Source organism: Caretta caretta, chromosome 8 (assembly GCF_965140235.1).
Source record: "Caretta caretta isolate rCarCar2 chromosome 8, rCarCar1.hap1, whole genome shotgun sequence".
Taxonomy (NCBI): domain Eukaryota; kingdom Metazoa; phylum Chordata; order Testudines; family Cheloniidae; genus Caretta; species Caretta caretta.
This window is the reverse complement of record NC_134213.1, coordinates 76,745,027-76,766,283: the sequence shown is the minus strand read 5'-3', so window position 1 is coordinate 76,766,283 and position 21,257 is coordinate 76,745,027.

Sequence of the window (21,257 nt, the reverse complement as noted above, 5' to 3'; positions counted from 1 at the left end):
CTAATCGCCTTTTATGATGAGATTACTGGTTCTGTGGATGAAGGGAAAGCAGTGGATGTATTGTTTCTTGACTTTAGCAAAGCTTTTGACACGGTCTCCCACAGTATTCTTGTCAGCAAGTTAAGGAAGTATGGGCTGGATGAATGCACTACAAGGTGGGTAGAAAGCTGGCTAGATTGTCGGGCTCAACGGGTAGTGATCAATGGCTCCATATCTAGTTGGCAGCCGGTATCAAGTGGAGTACCCCAAGGGTCGGTCCTGGGGCCGGTTTTGTTCAATATCTTCATAAATGATCTGGAGGATGGTGTGGATTGCACTCTCAGCAAATTTGCGGATGATACTAAACTGGGAGGAGTGGTAGATACGCTGGAGGGGAGGGATAGGATACAGAAAGACCTGGACAAATTGGAGGATTGGGCCAAAAGAAATCTGATGAGGTTCAATAAGGATAAGTGCAGGGTCCTGCACTTAGGACGGAAGAACCCAATGCACAGCTACAGACTAGGGACCGAATGGCTAGGCAGCAGTTCTGCGGAAAAGGACCTAGGGGTGACAGTGGACGAGAAGCTGGATATGAGTCAGCAGTGTGCCCTTGTTGCCAAGAAGGCCAATGGCATTTTGGGATGTATAAGTAGGGGCATTGCCAGCAGATCGAGGGACGTGATCGTTCCCCTCTATTCGACATTGGTGAGGCCTCATCTGGAGTACTGTGTCCAGTTTTGGGCCCCACACTTCAAGAAGGATGTGGATAAATTGGAGAGAGTCCAGCGAAGGGCAACAAAAATGATTAGGGGACTGGAACACATGAGTTATGAGGAGAGGCTGAGGGAGCTGGGATTGTTTAGCCTGCAGAAGAGAAGAATGAGGGGGGATTTGATAGCTGCTTTCAACTACCTGAAAGGGGGTTCCAAAGAGGATGGCTCTGGACTGTTCTCAATGGTAGCAGATGACAGAACGAGGAGTAATGGTCTCAAGTTGCAGTGGGGGAGGTTTAGATTGGATATTAGGAAAAACTTTTTCACTAAGAGGGTGGTGAAACACTGGAATGCGTTACCTAGGGAGGTGGTAGAATCTCCTTCCTTAGATATTTTAAGGTCAGGCTTGACAAAGCCCTGGCTGGGATGATTTAACTGGGAATTGGTCCTGCTTTGAGCAGGGGGTTGGACTAGATGACCTTCTGGGGTCCCTTCCAACCCTGATATTCTATGATTCTATAAGTGAGCTGTAGCTCACGAAAGCACATGCTCAAATAAATTGGTTAGTCTCTAAGGTGCCACAAGTACTCCTTTTCTTATTGTGGTAATAGCTTGTTTCTGAGATATTTCAATTAAATTACCAGGAAAAGACACCTTGGAAACCAGACTATGGTGTTCAGTCAGGGCCTGCATCCTAGGAACTTCATGGCATGAAGTGGGGAGGATCTGATTCACACATCTCTGCTTCATATAGGCTGGCAGTGGTGGGGGACAAATTTTATGCTCTGTTAGTTATCTTTGAAATGCTCTTCAGCAACTGTTGAATAGATAAATGCCTCTGAAAATCACCTGGGCGAGTGGGCAACAACCAGACAATATTCCACCTTTGTATGCTAAACTAATGCTTAAAATGCATTAAATATGTCTGTTGATTTCATAGAACTATCTACATTATTTTTATTTTGTGTTGTTTCTGAATTTATCCATCTATACAGTAGTACACTCCAGTGGTGCAGATTCTGAGACATGCTATGGCACCTTCAGACCACTTTGGTGCCGCAAATGGGCTAGACAACTGGCTTACCTGGCACCAAGGTTCTGTGATCCCCCTACGTCTGCCCCAGGCGTGGGGACATGGTCAGGGAAAAGGAGGGAGTGTGCCACTCACTTCCGCACTTCCCCACTTCCACAGACAGGATACAACTTGCAGCCTACCTAAAGGAAGAACTGAAGTGAGTGGCACTCTGACCATACCTCCTTTTCTTACTCATGCAGGCCTGCCATCCATCCAGTAGAGGGCAGTGGTGCAGGTAAATGCAGTACATTGTGTTATTTGGTTTTTGAACCCGGACAGGTAAGGCTGAATTGTATTGTCCCAAGAGTGACTTTGGCTCTGATTATTCTTTTGGAAAATAACTATTGCTGCTCAGTGCATCTCTCAAGGTCTATCTTGATTTCATGAATGAGAAACTAGTCTCCCTGTACGTAAAGAAGGCTGGGGAAAATCCAAACTAGAGAATACTCAGTGTTAAAAATGGAAGGCCTTCCTAGAACTCTGAGTATGGTTTGTATTTTCCACTTAAATATGCATACATGTGGCTTCCCTAAACATTCTTTGAATAGGTTATTTTGCCGATGCTGGGTAGAAACCCAGCTATCTCGTGCTCTATTATTTTAACCCAGATAAAATAACTTTAATGGCGTTCAAGAGATGTATGCTTTGTTTTTCCTTATTGTCCTTGCCTCCCTTACATGAATCTTTACTCTTCTTCTAATGTACTTTTGGGTGGCTTGAATGTTCATCATTTCTGACCCTTTAAAATGCACCTTATTATGATCTGCTTCTGAAGGGAGAAAATAATTGGGTTTTTTTAGCTTGTTTATAATGAGCTCTTTCAGAGGCCTGTTTCAGTTTCTCGGCAGGTTCAGCTATTTGTACCTCAGTTAACACTCTTTCAGATATAATCAAATATTGCAATAAATCTCCTGTAAATAAGACATAATTAAATATAGCAATTTTCTTCAATGTTTTAAAGAATTATGTAAATCCAGGACTAGGTATTTGTGCTCAATAATGTCTTACTGTGCTTCAACTTACCTGCTGTCCAGCAACTACTGCTTCACTTAAAATCAGCATAAACAACTGCAGATCACTTACATTTTGGTCTGAAAGACACAATCAAAGGTAATATGATCTCAGATAGCTGATATAACACAACATAGTTACAACACAAAGGGGAACACACTTATTTTATGTATCTGATACCTGACAACAATTTAGATATAGTGAGTATTTGATTCAATTTTTTGTGTCAGATGGCGGTGGAGCAGACAATAAGGTGTCCACAGTGCTTACAAACGGGCAAACGCTACAGTTCACTGACTAGGCAAATTAATTTTAGGTAGCTCAGGACCCATCTGCTTGCATTAGGTGGGGGCATATTTTTAAACTGGATATAAATGACTTTTTTTTCCCTTTTATGAAAAGCCGACATGGTTGCTGTTACAGCTACCAAACAATTTGAAACCATAAATTTACACTCAGCATAGCATCATCTACTGAACCATAGGATCCTGTGCCCAATGCAGCATGGGAGAGGAGATACAAAAGTGGCTTTATGCCTTCTGTCCCCACTCGTGAGGCTGGTTGGGAGCCAATATGTCCATAGAAGCAAGTTTCCCTTGGCTGCAGTGGGGATGCAGAGGTCTGCGGGAAGAGAAGAGGCCTTGCACAAGTTATACACCACTGGCAATTCTCAGGGAGCCAGTTACATGAGCGAAACAGCCAGAGAGGAGTCAAGAATCTGGCCTTTCATATTTATGGCAGACCAGACTGTGGCAAGCACAGTACATATGCACCACCAAAAGACCATAGGCGTAGCAGACTGTAGTTGGGCACAGGCTGCTCCCCGCAGAAACTAAGAGGCAGCAGCTACCCAGCCATCTTAGTATCAAAGGCCAGGTACACACTAGACACTGTTCTTGACATAGCAGTGTCAGTTAGGGAAGTGATTTTTTTCCTGGTGTTTCTATACCAGCAAAAGCTCTAGTGTAGATGCAGTTATAAGGGCACATAAGTGCTTTTGCTCACATCGCTTATTTTGCTCTCCAAACCAATATAATATTTACTGGCATAAGCTGTGTCTACATTAGGAGGGTTTGCTGGTACATCTATACCATTATAGCTAGCCCTGCAAATCCTTTTTAGTTTAGTGATATTGGTAGCAACAAACGATAATGTCTTCATTCTGCCTCGCTCCTGCCTGCACGCTCTGTGTGGAGAAGAAGTTCCCTGCAGACAGATAAAGCCAGAATTTTGCTTTATAAAGAGAGAACTATTGAGGGGTTCCCATTCAAGCCCTATGGTGGGTGCATTCAGACACTAGAAACCTTGATCTTTTCCTCAGACAAAACACATGTACAATGCTGTATGTTGATGTCGCTTTATATTTGCATTAAGATAAGACCTAGGTGCTGCAGTCTGGCATCAGGGCCCCATTGTACTATAATGACAAGAATATCAACACAGGGATTGTTGCATTATTTTTTAAACTTTTCTTTATTAGATTTTATTTCCGGCTACACAGAATTTGTTTGCTTTCAGAGGCTATCACACATAATATAGACTTAGACTGTAAGGCCAGAAGGGACCATCATGATCATCTAGTCTGATCTGCACATTGCAGGCTACAAAACCTCATGTACCCACTCCTGTAATAGACCTCTAACCTCTGGCTGAGTTACTGAAGTCCTCAAATCATGAGTTAAAGACTTCAAGTTACAGACAATCCTCCATTTACACTGTTTAAACCTGCAAATGACCTGTGCCCCATGCTGCAGAGGAAGGCAAAAAAAAAAAAAAACCCAAGAGTCATTAATATGCGGAGGGGGGAGGGTTCAACATTAGTCACACAATAGCCATGACATTACACAATTGAGTTATATTTGTGCGTGGGCAGAGTCCATATCCTCCCTTTAGTTCCAAAAATGAATCCTCCTGACGTTTATAGACATGCATATGTAGCAGAGATTTTACATGCGGAGGCCTGTCTTCGGTAACAAAATTGGCAACAGTATGACTACGTCGATGTTGTTATACCAGTGCAGCCTACTGTCAATGATGTAAATTATTAGAGTGAGCCACACTGGCGGAAGCTCCACTTTATGCCCAGGCAAATGTGTGGACATTGGGGATTTGCACCAGCATAAATTAAATATGTGTAGTTACGCTACCGGAATTCTTTCTAGGCCTCCTTTGCCTAGAAAGTTTTACTCTGCTATTATTCCATGGAGGATTTGATTTACACTAGAGTGAGAGGAGAAGCAGAGAATAGGGTGAAATCTCTTCCATGATATTTTTGGTTGAAAGAAAAAGCAAATGACTCAATAAAACTCCAAAATATAGGTCTGCACAGCTTAAAAAGGAACAGTATTCATTTTCCCTTCTTTTAGCTCCATTTCCAGGTGATGTGTTTTTGACATTGTAAGTCAAATATAAATCAAATTTTGCAGTCAACTATGCATCTATTAACATGGTTATTCAGACATATGCCTTCTGAAACTATAGGATTAGAGAGCACAGTGGTAAAAAAGCCCCATGCCTTGTCTACCTGAGCATTCCTACTGTTGTTGCTGGGGCAGCTGCACACAGTGCTGGACTGCAGCTACAAAATTTGCTCGTATAGACAAGATCTGATAGTGAGATTTAGTATATTTTCACTCCGCTATGAGTTGGTTTCTCTGTGCTAATCTTCTTGAAATACAGCAATTATCACCACCAATTAGGTGGTGCTACCTTCCAAAGGGATCTTCATCTGTCCCCCTCAGCAGTGGATGAACTGGGGAGGAGAAAAGATTTAGTCACTCCATCTATGGGGGAGGAGCATCTTTGTGGCTCCTGATCTTGCTGCTACTGCTCCCAGCAGGCATGAGGGGCAGCTGATCTGGTTCAGCTGTTAGAAGAGCTGCCATTGTCCCCTGTAAATACAGAAAGTATTTTGCCAACACTTCCTGGGTGAAGAGGGGACTCCCTTTTTCTCCTGCTACAGTAATATCCCACTTCCAGGGAGCTTTTCGCATCGAAAATAAACAATTCTCTATAAGACGGTTCCACTGCAATTGTAAAATATTTTGTGAATTATTATTTAAATCGACCCATGTTTTGAGTCTAAAATGCACGTAGTCCTTAAAAATCACTAGTTGGTCCCAAACTCCATGCACTCAAAAAGTCTTCACCCTAATGCAAACTATTCATCCCAACCCTTCTGCTGCCATCAATAGATTTAAGATGTTTTTTAATGCCTTCCTTGAACTTGCCTTGTCTCCTGTCAGCCAGCCAGAAGTGTTTCTTATCAGGAATAAAATTCAAAGAGCCTGCCCTGCAGCAATCCCATAGTGCACTTCTTTGTCAGAATCCTAATGACGACTTATATATACACATAAGAGACAATCTCCAGCTGTAAAACTGAAAAGCTTCTGGGGGTCTATACAGTTCCCTGACCCCAGACCTATTTTTATAGTTTGATCTTGGGGATGGTGCCTCCCAACTTTCAGAATCCTCCAGTTATCCCTGCAGTAACAAAGCACTAGCTTAACCAGTAGTAGCATGACTTAAAACAGGGCACTCAGGATCAAAGTGGGTAACAAACTCGAGCATTAGCCACTGTATCAGCCCTATAGATAGTCACATTAAACTGTATCATGAATATGGTTAAGTTTCTATGCTAAAACTAAACATCCAGGGCTTCACAGATCATACTTTCAAATAGCCATTTCAAGTGAAGCATGTTTGAAAGGATGTTTGATTTATAATGTTAAAAAGACATTAGCTGTGGAAAGGCACTGAATAAAACCAAACACAGATAAAGTTAATACAGTTGGGTGTTAGTAAGCTATGTAGAGCAAAATTTTGGATTTTTCTTGAGTTATGTTCTTTTACTTTTATCTAGAATGATTACAGAAGAGATTTTACCCTATTGATTTAGAAAAAATAAGGAAATAAAGAGATGGGAGGAGGTGGGGGAGAGAAAGAGAGAGACCACTGATGAGTCTGGATTAAGAAAAAACATAGCAAGGATAAGATTCTGTCAATGAACCGACACTTCATTTTCCTTCCATTGTCTGATTACCAGAAAAGTAGTATACTAGCAACAGGGATGATCACATGAAGGCGGGAAAACACAACCATCAGGCTTCAAGGACAAAGCCTATTCTTACATTGCCATTCCTTTAAATCCAGACATTAGAGCAAAAGGAATGAGAAAAAAGCAGCTCACTCATGGATAGCTTACTGAGGATACTGCAAAAGATTATGCTAATCTTTAGTTCATTGTCCTCTGCAAAATGTTTTCATACCATGCCTTTTATCTGTGGAAGAAGGGATGCCCAACCTCTCAACTCTGTGACAGTGAGCACTTTCTGTGTGGTTTCTGCGTAATTAACACCAGCACTAGATCTTTTTATTTTTTCTACTCAAGCTTATGGCCTTTTCAGGGTACCCACGGGGGAGCGTCCCTCACCCTTTGCTTGTGGCCTAAATGACGGTCACAGCTTATCCTTGGATACATATACCATCTGTTAATAGCAGAAGGATCAAAAACTTTTTGCTAACTTGTACTGTTTCAAGGAATGTAACTTGGCAGCATAAACACATCAAACTGGATTTCTAAGAGTTTAATTTTGAGTTAGGAATTATATCATTTGCAGTTGCATTTGTTGTCCAGATGGTGTTAACACACAAAAGCATGTTAAGAGTCTAGCTGGGATATAGCTTGAATTGGATAAAATTCAGAGTTGAAGCTGAAATCCATCCTTAACTTTATCGAGGAATTGCAACACGCCTGAGACACCTCTTGTCTGGATACCTTGGCAATATACTATATACCACGACGGGCATTGGGGTTGCAATTTCATCCTGAAGCGAATTTCCTACCTTTTGTTTGCTAAAGTCAAACTCTGATGGATATATTCTCTACATATGATTGTGGGAGTTTCATCCATCAGTGAAAAGGGAGTTACTTATTATAAACTTCAAAGAGAGAATATGCCTTTTTAAAGGACTTAATGCTATTTTTAGTGTGTGGATTTCCTGAATTTCCTTTATTTTGTGTTTTTCAAAAGTAGTCAGAGAGACAGAAAAAAATATCCTGGATGAAATCCCGGCTGTATTGAGGACAATTGACTTGAATGGGGCCAGGATTTCACCCCTGGCATTAGCAAATATAAGAATGTCCTTACTTTGGTTTCATTGGCTTCAGAGAAGGAGCTTGAACGTTACATTTCATCTCAAACACTAAGGCCAACATTTTCCAAAGTGAACATTTATTTTAGGTGCCTAGCTTGAGATAACTTGGGCAGTCAGAAGTGCTGAGGGACCACAACTACAAACAAAGTCAGTGAGAGCTGCTGGTGCTCAGCACCCTCAGGAAATCAGACCCTCAAGTTGGGCACCAAAAACCAAATCACCCAATTTCAAAGGCTACGAAAATGTTGTCTTAAGTAAAGTCCTAACGTGCAGATTATTGAACTGAACAAGTAGAGTACTTCATTGTTAATATTTATTTTTACCAGCTTTATTGAATGCATATTTTTGATCTAATAAATTATTCAAATTGGAATTTGTTGTTCTTGTAAATAAGTATTCAGGGAGTGATTTTCCTAATTTATTTTGCACTCACTGTCTAGCAGACCTTCTCAACCACCTTAGGCCATGACAATGCTTTGGTGTCAGAGAAGACTCATACGCCCCGTCAATTATAAAAAGCATGCAGAAGGAGAGCACTAGCTCATGGGGTTGCACAGGCTTTCTTGGCTCACCACACTGCTGCATCATTCACATGGGGAAGTGGAGCTAGCAGCCTAGCAGAATGGTCAGGGACATGGCAGTCAGTTTTACAAAAAGACCAAGATCCTCATGGACGGATTTTGGCCAGTCTACATTGTCCCCCAAGCATTGTGAAGCACCAGTAGTAAAGATTTTGTCCCTGGTATCTTGACATAAGCTGGAACCCTACCAGCCACAAAAGCAAACAATGGTGGTGCATTTATAGCTGCTCAGTGAAATCAGAACTAAGGCTGCCCTGGGAAGGGACCAGGCTCCACAGAGTGGCTGTTCCCCATACATCTCCTCCTTTCTGGCCATGACCACAGACCTATGGAGCTGATGATGTGGCTCTGGAAGAGTCAGAAGTGACTATGTTGTGTGGGAATGTTACAATGTAGCCTTTACTTCCTGGCTCTTTGCCCTTTTCCACTTCCGATTGATTCACTCTTTCCACCTCAGCAGAAGACAGAATATGCTGAGATAGTATTAGTGAGCTGCACGATAGATGGTAATGGCCATTATGGTTTATTCGCAAAAAGAAAAGGAGGACTTGTGGCACCTTAGAGACTAACCAATTTATTTGAGCATGAGCTTTCGTGAGCTACAGCTCACTTCATCGGATGTTTACCGTGGAAACTGCAGCAGACTTTATATACACACAGAAATCATGAAACAATACCTCCTCCCACCCCACTGTCCTGCTGGTAATAGCTTATCTAAAGTGATCAACAGGTGGGCCATTTCCAGCAAAAATCCAGGTTTTCTCACCCTCCACCCCCCCACACAAATTCACTCTCCTGCTGGTGCTAGCCCATCCAAAGTGACAACTCTTTACATAATCAAGTCGGGCTATTTCCTGCATAGATCAAGGTTTTCTCACATCCCCCCCCACCCCCATACACACACAAACTCACTCTCCTGCTGGTAATAGCTCATCTAAACTGACCATTCTCCAGGTTTAAATCCAAGTTAAACCAGAACATCTGGGGGGGGGGGGGGGTAGGAAAAAACAAGAGGAAACAGGCTACCTTGCATGTACATCAAACTGATACACTAATAACTTTTTTTATACAGTACATGCCATGATCCCTTTTCTAAACAAAACCCCCTGCGGACCCAGATGTCTAAAACTGCACCTGTCCTGTGGGAATTTTCTGCTCTGTAGAGTTAATTCCACTGAGTAACATCGCATTCCTATATTTAAAGCACACTTCCTTCCTATAGGACACATGGAATTTGAAAGCTTCATAACTGTAGTCTCTTTTCTCCCCCTCCAATATGGTAAAAGTTCCTATCCACGTGATGGATGTGTAGCATGCAAAACAGCAATCTGAAAGCCAGAGCTCTTTAAAGATTGCAGTTGAAAGTAGGGGGGGAAAAAATCACCGTCTAACCCTGGAATGAGCTTTCGACGAAACTCTTGCAACTTCAACATTCCAAGTGAATCTGCTTTCCCTTTTTTATGGAAAATATTGTCTTGGAGGTACTGAGATATTACACTTGCTGTAGGTCCAGTTACAGCCCAAGAAAAATGTTTCCAGCTGTTATAAACCTATATAAAATGTGAACAGATGGGGGTAATGGGATTCATGTACTAGCCTGTCATCTCTGGAGACCGGAGCTGAAATCCTACATTAGGCCACAAACGATCACAAATGTGGTGGTGCCATTCTAGTCCTTTTGTTGGGAAAAAAACCCACAATCTGACACACTAGTTAGTCTCTCTTCTGTTAGACCCGCAAGATGGGACGAGCAAGTTGGGACTCAAGTGCATGAACAAAACTGAAGGAGGAACCACTATTCAAAACTCGGACTACTACTACATGTCCTCAATTTCACAAGCATTAAATTCACAAACTCAGTAAAATTCTCAAAAAAAAAAGGATATAGATTAAAAACATTGACCTACCCTTACTTACTGTAGAGCTGTCAGAGAGGAAGCTCATATAACAAACTCCAGTTTTACATTTTAAAGCTACAGTAGAAGAAACAGTTGATGAGCTGAAGATGCTCAGATACTATGATGGTGAGCACGATATAAAATCTATACAGATTACAATAGAAAGCAGATCTCGAAGTAATTTTAGTATTTTTCTCTAGACAGAACCATGGGGAGTCATATAGGTGAAGTGCCTTTATAACAAAAATAATCCCATGTATTCCAAAAATATAATTCTACTGATGGGTTCTGTCACCAAAACTGCACAATGGAATTTCTGTATATTGTCCCATTGCCTAATTATAATAAAAGGATCTGGGCCAATCAAGCCCAAGAATTTGTCAAAGTACAACCCTGTTTATGGAAACTTTTTTCCACATCATAATAAATTTGCCCTCCCCAACTTCCGTTCTCTTATTATTAATTATTAATATTATTAATAATAATTTGTACTATTATAGGATGGGATTCACAAAGGTATTTAGATGCCTGACTGCCATTGATTTCAGTGAGGTAGGTGCCTAACTACCTTTGTGACTCCCACCCATATTTCCTAGAAGCCCGAGTCATGGACCAGGACCCAGTTGTGCTAGGCACTGTACAAACACACAACAAAGAGACAGTCCCTGCCCCCAAAGAGTTTACAGTCCTCTTGGTGGCATATGAAGCAAAAAATGTTCAAATAGAAACGTGGGACTGATTTTCATGTACACCCATGTAGCTCTGTTGACTTATGTAGAGTCACTTCTAATTTGCACCAATCTAAGTGAGTGAAGGATCAGGCATATACTTCTCTCTTTCTCCAGATCTGCAAATGCTGTAAATTGGGCTAGCTGACTTAAGTGGAGCTACACCTATTTACAGCAGCTGACTGTCTCACCCTTTTTGTTTAAACAGTGCCCAGTGTCATGTTATCATATCATCCTGTTTTGATCATATGATGTATGTTCAACATTAATCTGACATTTCGTGTGGTCTGCTGGCATGTGGGATGTTTGAATGTAAATATATAATTATAAAAATCCCCTTGCTGTTGACATTCTGGGGCATGGCTAAAAGCACTGTGGAAGAAATATTCTTGTAAACTCCTCTGATGAAATACAAAAGAAGGTTTTTTCCCCTTGCTATCTTAGTCCATGATCCTGGCTCAGTGAAGCTCCTGCCACTTAAAATTGAGCATGTGTGTAAGGATTTGAAGAATCCAGGCCTTAATGAGATCCAAAACAACAGGATCAAGGACATTTCATACTCTAACGGCAATTTTTTTGTTTATTAAAGTTTTCCAAAGTTTTCCAGTTATAGTGAAAAATGAAGTAACTTTTCCAGTGTCTCTGTAGATGGAGTTTTAAAAAGGAAATCAAAAAGGTCCCATTCACTAGCTTGTCTATTAAACCTTAAATAAATACTTACAAAAGCTCTCTCCATAATCTCAATTTTTGCATTGTAAGTACATAAAAATACTAGTCAGACATTCCTAAAACTGACAGATCAAGACCGTGGTCCCTGTAGGTACAAGAAGCCATGATTTCTGGCATCAGTCATGCAATTTTGTGGAAATATTCTGCTCTGGATCTGATATATCTCTGAAAATGGCATAGCTGTGAAAACACCACTTACTGGCTACCTAGAGTTTTACTTGCTATAAGCTGTTTAGACCACATGAAACCTGCAATACACTGTTAGATCTTTACAAATTTCATGAAATCTTTTTCGGATATCCAAAAAATCCTGAACTGCTTGAATCTTTTGTATCCCAGCACTGGGGACTGACCCATAATCTCTTTCCCAGCCAGTATACCAAATCTGTAGCCAACCTTGTCACTGACTCCAACAGCTGCTTAAATTCACCAGAGGGGATACCAGCAATCCTACTTCTAAAAGAACACCACAAGGCTTACGTTCATGATGCCTTGAGGAGGCACTGAAAGGAAGGTCAAAGGTGAAGAAAAGATAAAGTGCAGTACAAGAAGATCAGTAAAGTTGAATCTTCTTGATGAAAAACTCATGTCTGTTTCTTCATGATGCAAACAACATAACTTCATTTCAAAAAGCCTCTGTTTTTCTTTCTTTTCCTTTTTTTTTTCAGGTCAGACCACTGTGCATCTAAAAGCCTTATTCGGTTGTTCTTGTCACGAGTACTTTGTCTTACACAGGCTGCATTACTCTTGTAAACAGAGGCAGCATCAAAGTGAGAGCAGATAGAGTCACATCAGTGGATTAAGGCCTTCTGCATGATAAAGTAGCTACCTAGGGTGGGATAAACTTAATATGTGAAAGAATGTTATTGAGGAGGAATAAAGTGCCAAAACTCTGTCATTCTCTTCGTAATGTCCTAATCTAATGCCTGACACCAAGGCCTTAGGCCAGTGTTAGTGTTAATCAATGAAATACCCATCTGTGTTCCCTGTCCTTATCACTATTTAAAACTAGCCTAAACTCAATTATTTTCCCTTAGAGACCAAGATGGGATATTAAGTTGAGTGAAAGGGATTGTGTCCCACAAAGAAATCCCAGCGTTAAAATGCAGAGGTGTCAACATTGCTAACTAAATTTCAGTTAAACAGAGATTAAATGCTAGTTCTTTGGACATGAAACGTATAGATTAAATCTGGTTAAAAATTCTTATTTAGAGAGTGGCTAAAAACTGTTGAGCAATGCAATCAACTTATAATGTAAATTTTGTTCCCTAGGACGCATTATTTATCCCCTGCAATAAGCATTGCACAATAAACGTTTGAAGAGCACGTTCAGCTGAAGCAATAGGAAAGCAAGTCTCTTACTGCTACCCAAAGCTATGAACGATACAGACATTTCCAGATACATAACTGTTATCTGAGGGGCAGGTAATTTATCCCACAAGTGAACTGCAGATCTGATAATTCAAGACTGCCTCAGTCACAAATGAGTAATGAAGGTGTTTTTCACAAGTGGGATTAATCTCACATCCCAGGTATCCTCATTATTGTAGTTATGGTTTGTACCACACTGATCTAAAATAACTTGCTTGGTTTGGCTTTCTACTCTCTTTAAATAATACAGACCTCTGTGAAGACAAAGCTGATGTCTTTCCTGTCCAAAGTGTGTTGATATGAAAGGGTAATTCCAGATGAGTATGTACTAGGGCTGTCGATTAATTGCAGTTAACTCATGGGATTAACTCAAAAAAATTAATCGTGATTAAAAAAATCACAATTAATCACAGTTTAAAATCGCATTGTTAAACACTAGAATACCAATTGAAATTTATTAAATATTTTGGATGTTTTTCTATATTTTCAAATATGTAGATTTCAATTTACAACAGAGAATACAAAGTGTTTAGTGCTCACTTTATATTATTATTTTTCTTACACATATTTGCACTGTAAAAATTATAAACAAAAGAAATTGTATTTTTTCAATTCACCTCATACAAGTACTGTATTGCAATCTCTTTATTGTGACATTGTAATTTACAATTGTAGATTTTTTTTTGTTACATAACTGCACTCAAAAACAAAACAATGTAAAATTTTAGAGCCTACAAATCCACTGAGTCCTACTTCTTGTTCAGCCAATCGCTAAGGGTGTGTCTTCACTACCAGCCGGATGGGCGGGCAGCGATCAATCCAGAGGGGATCGATTTATCACATCTAGTCTAGACGCAATAAATCGATCCCCGTCTCCCCGTCAATTCCTGTACTCCAGAGCCACGAGAGGCGCAGGCAGAGTCAACGGGGGAGCGGCAGCAGTCGACTCACCGTGGTGGAGACACCACAGTAAGTTGATCTAAGTACGTCAACTTCAGTTACGTTATTCACGTAGCTGAAGTTGCTTAACTTAAATCTATTCCCCGCCTCCCGTCCCCCAGTGTAGACCAGGGCTAAGACTAACAAGTTTATGTTTGCGGGAGATCATGCTGCCTGCTTCTTATTTACAATGTCACCCAAAAATGAAAACAGGTATTTGCATGGCACTGTTGTAGACAGCATCACTGGATACTTTTGTGCCAGTTATGCTAAACATGCTTCAGCCACCATTCCAGAGGACATGCTTCCATGTCGATGACACTCGTTAAAAAATAATACACTATTAAATTTGTGACTGAACTCTTTGCGGGGAGAACTGTATGTGTCCGGCTCTGTTTTACCCACATTCTGCCATATACTTCATGTTATAGCAGTCTCGGATGACAACCCAGCACATGTTGTTCGTTTTAAGACCACTTTCACTGCAGATTTGACAAAAAGCAAAGAAGGTACCAATGTGAGATTTCTAAATGTAGCTATAGCACTCGACCCATAGTTTAAGAATCTGAAGTGCCTTCCAAAATCTGAGAGGGAGGAGGTGTGGAGCATGCTTCCAGAATCTTAAAAGTCCAACACTCCGATGCAGAAACCACAGAACCCAAACCACCAAAAAAGAAAATCAACCTTTTGCTGGTGGCATCTGACTCAGATGATGAAAATGAACGTGCGTCAGTCTGCACTGCACTGGATCGTTATCGAGCAGAACCCGTCATCAGCATGGACGCACGTCCCCTGGAATGGTGGGCAAACCATCAAGCGACATTTGAATCTTTACTGCATCTGGCACATAAATATCTTATTTGTACATAATTCTACATTTGTAAGTTCAACTTTCATGATAAAGAGATTGCACTACAGTACTTGTATTAGGTGAATTGAAAAATACTATTCCTTTTGTTTCTTTTTTACAGTGCAAATATTTGTAATCAAAAATAAATATAAAGTGAGCACTGTCCACTTTGTATTCTGTGTTGTAACTGAAATCAATATATTTGAAAATGTAGAAAACATCCAAAAATATTTAAATAAATGGCATTCTATTACTGTTTAATACAGCGATTAATCACATGATTAATTCTTTTAATCATTTGACAGCCCTAGTATGTACCAAAGAGAGAATAAATCTCTACAGTGGGCATTGTAGCTGTATAATTTCTGAATGTTCTGGCCAAGTGCTCCTGAACTGTTCTATATCCGATTGCTTTGTGCTTTGACTCTACATGTAAATCTTACTTACTTTTACTTTCTACTTTTTTAAATTGTGAAGACCTGTTTTCAATACTGCAGACACTTTTTTGAAAAATTCTGTAATGTCAGTCGCCAAAAAATATTTAATAACTGAATAGCAAAAATATTTGCTACTATCTGAATAGATGTGTATGGTCTGGAGTTATGCAGGCATCAAAAACCAATGAGACAACTAGAAGTTGTCTAGTGTTTCCAGCAAGTCCCTCACAGCAATGCTGGGAATGGAGAAAATATATTTTTGGCTCTTTTCTTTGCCAGTGACTTGCCAGGTCTCACCACATTCATGACATTCAAATTATTTTTGTATACCCCCTTGGTATCTCTCTGATCCAAAAGTGTCCAGAACATCTGATACCGAACTAGTAATAGCTGACACATCTTCTCTCTCCATGGAGCATCACTAAAACAGTTTTTGGTTGCTGATCAATTCCTGTTTGGCATTTCATGCAGACGGATCCAAAGAGAGAAGCCAGTAAGGTTTTCTTCAGCCACTAACCACAGGATGCTGTCGAGAGTTTGGCCACACATTCTGTTTTTCTCTCTGGTTAATGTATGTGGGTAGTACAGTGCAGTACATGAATGGAGAGATTTCTGACACTAGGACTCTCAAAGTCTCCCCTTCTCCATCTTAGTATTTAAACTGAATACATCTTCTCTTTGGGGAGCTAGACAGAAGTTCTCTCATTTGTAGTGTAGACTCTGCTTCTTTAGACTTTACAGATTTTTCATTAAAAACCTGCCACGTTTTCTTTTTGGTCACTGAAGGGAAGCCAGTGTGGTTCTGGGGACTGTGCGTTTGAAGGCTGAGCTTCCAGGACAGAGAGTCTCAACGGACCGCTGTGACGCTCTTGTTATGCACAGACATTTGGAACAGGACACAAAACAGAGCAGAACTCTTCCAAGCGCCCTAAGCCCTGAGTGGTCAATTACTTATCACCCCCAGAAATGGGAGCTGGTTTCATGTGGCACACAGTCAGAAACAAAGCAAATAATAGTGGGTTTTTCCAGAAGGAAGGGATACAATATTTCAGATTACAGGTAGTTGTGAAATTTTGTTTTACGCGCTGCAAAGAATGTAAGTAGTTCTTGGGTCATTTAGATATTTCTCAAGGTGACAGTAGAGAACCTTCATAAAAAGGTCTCATCTGAAGCTTGCAAAAAAGTAATGTTGCTAAGATTTACTGTCTGTATTAAAGACTTGAGGAACTATGGGATTCAAAAATCTGCTCCTAACATAGCTGAGGGAGCTTTGGCTTGTACGTTAGCAAGTACTGTATCTTCCTGGGTTAGCAGAAATTGTAAACGATAATACAGAGTGCAAGGCTGGTGCTAGGGCTTCTCTTAAAAAATTATGCTTTTTAGATACACACCCTCTCTCCCCAAGGTCTCAGTATTACTTACTCAGACTGAATAAAATTGTTCCTGTAGGGTTACATTACAAAGGCCGTGTCACTCCTATTTTGATGATTTCCAAACTTAAAGAGAGCCAGTTGCCACAATAAATCAAAAGGCACTAAAAGTATCATGCATTTAGAAGCCCCATATTAGTGAAAATGTGAAGTCATTGTGTGCTGTACTCATCACAAATTCAACCCTAGCTGTTTACAGTGACTTGTACTAAAACAATAAGTTAGTTTTAAAGTCTTGATACTTACATGGGAAATTTTGAGCCAGTTTCCTCCATTGGATGCTGGTGTGGAGCTCTCACTGAAGTCCATGGGAGTGCCACACTTATGTAGAAGGGCAGAGTTTGTATCCATCTAACCCGTATGATGGTTTTGTTCTTTATTCTGTAGGGCATCATTTTAGTTTTTGTTTGACAGTTTGTGTAGGACTCATTGTATTACATATGCACTGGTCTTTTCTTGCTGAAAGGGGGGAGGGATGGCTCAGTGGTTTGAGCTTTGGCCTGCTAAACCCAGGGTTGTGAATTCAATCCTTGAGGGGGCCATTTAGGGATATGGGGCAAAAATTGGGGATTGGTCCTGCTTTGAGCAGGGGGTTGGACTAGATGACCTCCTGAGGTCCCTTCCAACCCTGATATTCTATGATAGCAAGCAATGAAACTCCTTACTGAAAAGTAGCTTTTTCTAGTTTACCCTGACAATGCACCCCATGCCTCCCTTGAGCAGAGTCTGGTGAAAAAAGTGCCTAGCTCAGTGTGGTTCATCACAGATGGAAGCAGCAATATGTTCTACAGAAGGTAATTCAGTGAGCAAAATGCGTGTGTGTTCTGATGTCTCGGTCCTGCTGTTGTGCAGTGGTATTGAAGTTCTGAGTATGGTGTTTTAAGGCATTTTCCTCTTTGTTTGCAAGAAGCCACATGGGAAGGATGCTGAGGGTAGACATTGCCTGTGATACTCTGGCACAAAAAAAGCACTTCATATAAGTTACTCCTGATGCCTTTAGTCTTTTAAATTGCTGGTGTATAAGCCCCCTCCACCCTTTTTTTTTTCAGGAGGAAGAAAAATGAGGCAATGTTGGAGGTTGCTATGATTTTAACTACACTGTATTTCCTTCTCAGCTTGCAGTCCGATTGTGCTTGGCTCTTGAGTCAGTGCCTTACCTTGCTTTGTACCACCTGTGCAGGGCTGATCATACATCCTCCTGAGAGAAGTACATGCCTCACACTAATAGGGGAGATGTGTTCCCCAGGAGCTTTGGAAGGTGCGATATTTTCTTACTATTTCTGGCTTCTTTCACCATAGCATCTGAGCACCTCACAAAAAAATGAAATGTCACATGTGGAGCTGTCCATACTTGGGATTTCCAGTTCACATGAAAATTCAATATTTTGAAATTTTTGGCAAACTGGAAATTCCAATTAAAAAAAAAAGTTTTGAGTATCCTGACAGATGGTGTTTCCAAAATGAAGTCTGCTCCCGGTGACAGGGAGCTGCTGACTGAACTGATGTGATTCTTGTCAGTTTCACTGTTGCTGTTTCCTGTTAGGCAGCACAGGGAGTCAGCTGGCCAAAGAATCTGGAAGCCTGGGCTCCCCAGCAGCCAACCAGGAAGGTATCTGTCAAAATCCTGCCTGTGATTCAACAAAGTCTGACAAACCCAAGATGTTTCTACAAAATCAACTCCAATGAGAAAACCTCTGCAAGACAATCTTCATTTTTAGAGATGGGGGACTGAAGGACAGAGAGGTTAAAGAATTTGCCCCAGGTCACACAGACAGTCTTTGGCAGAGCCAGGAAAAGAACCCAGATCTCCTGAGTTCCAGTTCAGTGCCTTAACTCTAAGGCCATCTTCCCAGTGCTCCTACTGGCCTAGTGTGGCTTTACATCCCTTCCATTGCAGGGCTGGAGCTATAAACCCCAAGATATCCCTGAGTATTTTGATCTAATTCCAGTATAAATTCTGTATGAGCGTTGTGGCACAATTTAGCTGCAGCAAACAGATGAAAGCCCATTGTGTAATTCAGTAATTCAGTCCCGTTTGTTGTTAGTGTACAGTACTGTACATGATAGTTTGAGAGGGGAACTGCTTCTGAGTCAAGTGGATCAGAAATAGTCTACAAGTACCAACTATAAAAGACGGTTACACTTAGTTGTTTGAAGTGGGGAATGAAGTGCTCTCCCTCAATTAAGGAAAGTGTGGTGCAGCTGATTAACCTGCTTGTTACCTTGGTAACCTAAGATTTATACTGTAAATGAATACGTACAGCTGCAGATACCTTTTATTAGACAAGAGTCTGATGAACAGTTTGGGTGAGAGAACCACAGAGCTGAGTGCTTCTGACACTTAATCTGTTCATGAAACAACATGCTTAATTGACAAGACGTAACCACTGCTACCATGTATTATGTAAGCAAGAAATAACACAACAGGGCATGTGCTGTGCTGTAATAACAGCACACCCTGAGGGCATAGGCAAGAATGTTCAAAAATGGATGCCAGACTCTAGGCTTCTGAATCCACATTGAATCACCTGAACAGTGGCCAGATTTTGAGAGGTGCTGAGCACATCCAGCTTCCACTCAAGTCAATAGAACTTTCATGCCTGATGCCATTGGAAGGTGCTTTGAAATCCAACTCATCTCATAATTTAGTTCTGTCTACTTTGTTCCATGTCTTTCATGCATGGCAAGTTAATGGATAAGAGACTTACCAGTATTTATCTATCAGCCTTAATTGTCTTTCACCAGCTATTAACCCATTTACAGAAAAGGCCTAGGGATAAATTCTCCTATTACACCTGTCCAATCCAATCCCAAAGATATCAGTGGGGTGGAACAGGTGTAATGGAGATCAAAATTTGGCCCCTGATGTTTATGTACTGCATTATTTGTCTTCACCAGTGCACTGGTTTTACATCACCTGCAAATGTAATTAATGTATAGTTTGTCTTACTCTCTGGATTGATTAATAAATAGATAAAAGCAGCGGTCTCATGAGAGTCTCACTCCACTTACCTGTAAAAGAATACTCTCCTTCAGCTGTAACTTCCTTAGGAATAGCCTTAGTATTTTCTCTATTTTTAATCAGTTCTTCATGCATTTCCATGCTCCACTTTGGATCTGGGCCTTCTGCATTTACACTGTCATTGAATCACACTTCTTTGTGTGTCATGAGAGGAGCTGCAGAATTAGAACAATGACACCACTGACCAAAAATGGAGTTATTTTAAATTTAAGATCATGCATCTTCTGTTTAGCATCTGTTTTGGCTAACATCTGACACTGGCATGATGAATTACATAAACCAGCAGCCAGTTGTGAGCACCTATTTCACCGCAAAGACTGGGGTGCAGAAAAAAAAGCAATGACAAAATCCTTAGTCATGGGAGTCCAGTGCGGGAAATGAACAATTCTTTAAGATGCTCTGGCATACTTTTGAAATACAGAATTTCTTAAAATCATATAGAAACTTCTTGATTACCAGCCCTCTTGCTGGTGCTTTTTTGTCTCAGGAATTCTGGGGTATCTTTTTCAACCAACAAATCAGATTGGTGATACATGACAGTGTCATTTATAATGCTGCCATTAAATGCCAGCTTTGTCAGAGCCAGATGTTGGTACATGAGACAACTGTGGGAGGAAGAAGAAACCTCATGTCCCCAAGAAACATGAATCCCTCCCATGAGATCAGCATGTCGGTTTCTGCTGGAACCTGTATGTTTGAGTCACATGTATTTCCAATAAAAGAGCTTCGCAATACTGACAGGAAAGCCTCTCAAAACACTAAAACATCAGCAGAAATTGATAAATATATCTCTAGCTGGAACAACATTTGGATGCAGTGTTGCTCCAATGCAATCTGCTGATACATTGTGAAACAAGGTACTGGGACCCCAGAACCCAAAGGTATTCGGGCGCCCAACTCCTTTTGAGAATCTGCGCCTGAATAGAACTCTGGTAAGACTGACCTTTTTTGCCAAGATTTTGTTCTCATTACATTTTAATTATTATCCCAGACTTCTTCTTACATCTTACTCTGAACTACTAATAGAAGAAAAACATATCATTAGGAAGTTAAAATTGTTTAGTTGACAACAAAGCCACATGCTGCACTAGTGATGCATTTAGAGTAATTGCTCAATTGTAGTTACCTCAGGCACAGGCCAGCAGTTCCCTGCCTAAACACCCTTCTTATTTTTAACTAAATTAAAGCCTCTTCTCCTAGACGTGTAGATTTCCTGTCATGCAAATAGTCTTCCACTAGCATAGATGCTACAGACTACCTTACTACTGTTGTGCAACTCTCAACAGATAACAAGAGCTCAATGTATTATGCATGTTCTTGTGCTCTAATAAATA